We start from the raw sequence: 6,344 nt of genomic DNA on the forward strand, positions 1-6,344 counted from the left end.
TTGTAATTTACTTGTTGAAGATACAAGGTTGTTTTTCCATAGAATCTCCTTGAGTTGGGGTTTTGCTGGTTGCATCTCCATGGTGTAGCTTAATATATTTCTTGCATATGCTTTTCTTCTGACTGTATTTCCCATAAATTATTAGCTGGATCTAGAGCTTTCTTGGATTTAAGTTTGATTTGTTTGTTGAGGCTATTTCATCAAAGTGGTGGTTTGTATTTCTATCAGAAGTTATTTATTTATTTATTTTGAGACAGAATCTCACTCTGTCCCCCAGGCTGGAGTGCAGTGGTGCCATCTCAGCTCACTGCAACCTCTGCCTCCCAGGTTGAAGAGATTCTTCTGCCTCAGCCTCCCAAGTAGCTGGGATTACAGATGCACACCACCACGCCCAGCTAATTTTTTTCTATTTTTAGTAGAGACAGGGTTTCACCACGTTGGCTAGGCTAATCTCGAACTCCTGACCTCAGATAATCCACCCACCTCAGCCTCCCAGAGTGTTGGGACTACAGCCATGAGCCACTGTGCCTGGCCTTATGAGGAGTTATCTCTATTTGTGAGATGTTAGCAGCTATTGTTAATCCATTAGTTCATGAAAGGTTGCAAAATAGTACTATTATAATTCTATCATCTCTTCTTTATTTATTAGCTATAACACTTATTCAAAGAGCTGTTTTCTTGCATTTCCTATTTTGTTGCTGTTTTAGTCTGTTTTGGCTGCTATAACAAAATACCATATACTTGGTGGATTATAAACAACAGAAATTGATTTCTCACATTTCTGGTGGCTGGGAAGTCCAAGATGAGAGTGTCAGAAAATTCAACGTTTGGCGAGGGTCCACATGGTAGAAAAGGAGAGGAGTCTTTCTGTGGTCTCTTATAAGGGCACTAATCCAAACTCTTGAGGGTAGAGGCTTCTTAACCTAACCACCTTGCAAAACCCTCGCCTCTTAATACCATCACCTTGGGAACTAGGATTTCAGCCTGTGAATTCTAGGGGGACACAAACATTGAGACCATAGCAGTTACCCATTGGCATATAATATATAGGGAAGCTGAGATAAATATTTGATTCTTTCCATTTGTTTACCTATTTCCAAAATTATGAGTTGGCTTGCATTCTCCAAAGGTGACCATGGATTTAAACATATTTGATCAGTTTTAACCCATTGCAGTTTTTATCTGAATTGATGCGCTACTTATCCTATTTCTGGTCAGTTGGAGCCTTTTTATTTTGGTTCCTGAGTCCTTTTGAAATGACCATAGAAGTCTTTTGATAGTTTACTTGATATCTATAGGAAAAGATGTTCCCAGATCATCTTGTATATTTCTTGTCACAGAATCAGCCACTTCTCCAAAGACCTCTGGTTCTTTTCAGGGGAAATTTTATATGGACACATTAATCTTACTTCTGGATGTGTTCATTGATTGAGCCAAGTCTGGATATGGGCTTTTAACATTCTAATAAATTAATTGGTAAGAATATGTTTGGAGTACTGTTTAAATGATAAGACACACCTATCTTTTCTGTGATGTAATTAAAATATTATGGCCTTTTCTTGGTTATTATATATGTCAAATTTTATATGATCAGTATATTCTAGACTCACTTTTAGAAACCTTCAAAATGTCACCTAAGGAAACTCCAAAATTTAAATGTCAGAGGATGGTCCAGTCCTATAAGTTATTACAAATGCTACTATCAGGTTATGGATCCCACTTATTAAATTTATTTAATATACTTAGAACATCTAGTGATGCTGTTGAGAACTGCATCTTCAACAATTCCACAAGGTCAAACAGAGCCTACCCATTTGGGGATTTGCAATTAGATAGAAGGGATGACAAGGGAATTAGGAACTTGCACATATAATTGTAAGTATTGAGAAGTGGTACAAATATTTGATAAAAATTCAAGAACAATGTTGAGTACAAAGAGCACATTTAAGAAAGATATATACGGAATAAATCAATACTTATAAATTTTAAAATACTCAACAGTATTGTATATTAGTTCAGGATGCACACAGAAGCAATTAAATCTTAGAACATGAACAGGAAATATGCACAACTTTGGACTACTGGTTACCTCTTAGGAAAGAGATAGGAAGAGAAAGAAATGAGATCAGGGAATGATGCCTAAAGGACATAATTACACCTGTGATACTTTATCTCTTTATTAAAAAAAAATTAGAGGAAAAGACAAGAAAAGACAACAGAAAAAGTATGAAAGCCTCTGAATATATGAAATGCAGGAAGCAGTTTGACTTATTAAACTATGTGGTATGTGGCAAAGCAGTAATATTAAGCTTTCAGCCACCTGCCTGCTCCATTTTTAAGATAAAGAGTATATATAATGTTTTCAAATGTGTGTGTATATATATATCCATATAGTTGAGAATTACTAAACTGCCTGAGTTTTGTGGCAGTATTCAGGTCAAGGAAACATGGGTCTTTATTTTTGCCAATAATATTTTATTGCTGTAAAAATTACTAAAAATGCTAACTCTATCCTGAATCACTCAGCATATAACTACTGCAACACAAAAGCAACAAAAAACACAACCCCAAACAGCACATTCTGGCCAACATAACCAGTCTCCAACCTTCTCCTTTCAGCCTCTTTGCCAACACGACCTAGGAAAAAATTAAGATTTACCCAGGCAAGATGATCATTCTTAGTCCCTTTCAGCCCAATGCTGGGCCTCTTCAGTGATGCTCTTTCTAAGGGGGAGGAATGCTGTGGATAATGGCTAGTACCCCTAGTCTTCTGGCACTTTTAATTGTGGATTTACCTTCTTCATTCCCTACCATCCTCTTCCTCCTGGTGAGGTTAGATGAGGCAGAAAAGTGTCCCCATGGATGTGAAATCAACCTGGGCATCTCTTTGCTGAAAGTGGGGATGACAGCAACCCAGAAATGCAAAGATCTCTGATTCTCGAGGAAATCGCAAGCTTCCTTGAGAGGGCCTCTCAGAATTCTCAAGATAAAAATTCTGCTAACTACCTACTTGATAGGATGGGATGCATTGAGAGCAGTTTTCAGTTCACCCAAAATCCAATCCCACAGATCCCTGGGACTCTTCCGTTTTCCATTCTGTTTCCTAGTTTGCTTTTTGTGTTCTCTATCACACTTCACATATTTCTCCCCTTGCCTTAGTGTATTTTAGAGGAATATTTTATATTGGGACTATCTTATATGAAACTCAAGCTGGTGTAGGTATGAAAAAGAGGGTAGTGTAGAAATGGGGTGAGTCTCTACAATCAGAAAATCAATGAAACAAAAGCAGATAGGAAAAAGAACAAGATTAGGAACAAGAGAATGAGAGTTGCTTAGAAATAGAAAAGTGGAGATTCAGGGGGAATCAATATTCTCTGTAAGTTTTTGAAAAATAATAAAATGTGTTTATGTATTGCTCATATGATAAAAATTTAGTACAATTTATTAAGAAATAGGGAAGATGAGGAAAGATAAGAGAAATAGAGGGAAAGAAGAGAGGCAATGATATCATAACAATGTAGTAAAACACTTCTGGTGGCAGGGCAGGGCAGGAAGCAGTTTGGGGTCAACAAGAACAGTGCAATTACAAAATACTCCACTCATGTATACATGGCCTAAGTGATGAAGCCAAGAATAAAACCCAGATTTCCCGATTCCTGGCCCTGGGCCTTATGTATTAAATCATGTTGCCTCTGCTGTCAGATAATTATCTTGCATCTGGAACATAAATACAGCCAATTCAAATATGCATCTTGATCTTATCATGTGGTTAGCAATCCACACTGTTATTACTGTCAATAGGACTGCATCCCATTAATACCATGTTCACTTTTTGGCTACAGAGCTAGTGGCATAAGGTGGATAAATACAATATAGAATGTGGTCAAAGAAAATCACCCTCATTCCAAATACTACAAGATATAAGAGGAAGCTCCCAGGTAGAGCTACTGTGGAGAATCTTCAGGAAGCCACATGGAAAAGCTGGAAAAATTTATTTTAAATAAAGATGTATTCACTAATACATCTTTACTTGATAACTCTAAATCAGATGGGATTTGAAAAAGTGTAGTGATTTGATTATGAATCTATTTTTAAATTAAATGACAATTTTTACTATAAGAAACACAACCTTTTTTTTTTTTGACAGTCTTGTTCTGTCACCCAGGCTGGAGTGCAGTGGCACAATCTTGGCTCACTGCAACTTCCATCTCCCAGGTTCAAGTGATTCTCATGCCTCAGCCTCCCAAGTAGCTGGGATTACAGGCATGCACCACCACGTCCAGCTAATTTTTTTTTTTTTTGGTATTTTTTAGTAGAGACAGGGTTTCTCCAGGTTGGCCAGGCTGATAAACTCCTGGCCTCAAGTGATCCACCTGCCTTGGCCTCTCAAAGTGCTGGGATTACAGGAGTGAGCCACCACTCCCAGTCAAGAGATGCGATCTTTATTATCATCTGTGCTCAGGTAAAATTGCCAAAATCCCCATTTACATTGCTTAGATTTTATTTTCACATTAATAAGCACCAGTTGTTACAAAGACTGGAGGATTGATTATCAGAATTAGTTATTTGATGTATGATGAGTTATCAGCATCAATGTGGATTTTGACACTGAATCAATGGAAGAATAAACTCTATAGCTTGTGCTTCTCCAAATGCATTGACCTCATGTTCAAAATGCTAGATTGTCTCAACAACCTAAACTACAATTTGGACATCCATGTTCATAGCAGCATTATTCACAGTAGCCAAAAGGTAGAAGCAACCCAAGTATCCAAGAATGGATAAGTGGATAAACAAAATCTGACATATATATACAATGGAATATTATTCAGCCTTAAAACGGAAGAAAATTTTGGGGCATGCTACAACATGGATGGACCTTGACGACATTATGCTAGGTGAAATAAGTCACATGCAAAAGGACAAATATTGTATTATTCCATTTAAATGAGGTATCTAGAATCTAAGGCAAATTCATAGAGACAGAAAGTAGGATGGTGGTAGCCAGGGATTGACGGAGGGGAGGAACAAGAAATTCATTTTAATAAGTACATAGTTTCAGCTGGAATAGATGAAAATGTTCTGGAGATGGATGGTGGTGATGGTTTCACAAAAATGTGATATACTTAATACTGCTGAACGATGTATTTTAAAAATCTTTAACCGAGATTGCGCCACTGCACTCCAGCCTGGGCAATAGAGTGAGACTCCGTCTCAAAAAAAAAAAAAAAAAAAAAAAAAATCTTTAAAGTGATAAATTTTTTGTTATATATAAATTACCAAACTAAAAATCACTAAACTACATTTTATCAGTCACTTTAAATTTAAATCTATTGTATACACCCTCGGGTTTCCACAGGAAATCTGATTTAGTTATTTCTGATACTGATATTCACATTACAATAGTTTCTTGATAGGTGCATCACCTTTGAAGTACAGTCGTGTATCACTTAACAATGGGGATATGTTCTGAGAAATGCAATGTGTGTGATTTTGTCCTTGTGCAAACATAGTGTACTTACACAAACCTAGATGCGATAACCTACTACACATCTAGGCTATATGATTAGCTTATTGCTCTTAGGCTACAAACCTGTACAGCATGTTACTATACTGAACACTATAGGCAATTGTAACACAATGGTTATATATTTGTGTATCTAAACATATCTAAATATAGAAAAGGTACAGTCAAAAGACAGTATTATAATCTTATGGGACCACCATCATGTATGTGGTTCATCACTGACCAAAGCACGGTTATGTAACACATGACTGTACTTGCTTAAGCAAAGGAAACCAAACCTAATCTATCTCAAAAGAGAAGCTGTATGTTGGATCACAGTTGGTACAATCTGGTGTAATCTGGATTACCACATAGCATGCCAATATCGGGGAAGGTAAAATTAACATGATATAATGTTATAAAATAAAGTCTGCTTTTGAAGTTAATGCCTGAAAATGCTATTTCTGAAGATCCAATGAGAATCTCTGCAGGTGGTCATTGCAAATAGTTTGGGCATTTCATCCTCTGGCTGCAGCTATATGCATCTCTTCTCATCAATGCTCCTCTGGAATCTTTTTGGATTAAAAAGATTATTTGGATGAAATTATGTCCTGAAAGCTGATTGACCCTCAGTAACTGTGTAAGCTAGAAGGGCTGTCATGAAGAGATTGCCTCTCCTAGAGGGCCTGGCTGCCCCTGCAGCCACTGGAACCACCATCAGTCTGGGTTTGATGTAGGCTGAGGAAGGTTGACATTGTCTTCTGGTTTTGATTCAAGCAAATGTCCTTGGTAGACTCTAATCACTGCCTGAGAGTGTTATATGAGATGAGATGATATG

This window comes from Nomascus leucogenys, chromosome 11 (assembly GCF_006542625.1).
Source record: "Nomascus leucogenys isolate Asia chromosome 11, Asia_NLE_v1, whole genome shotgun sequence".
NCBI classification, from domain to species: Eukaryota; Metazoa; Chordata; class Mammalia; order Primates; family Hylobatidae; genus Nomascus; species Nomascus leucogenys.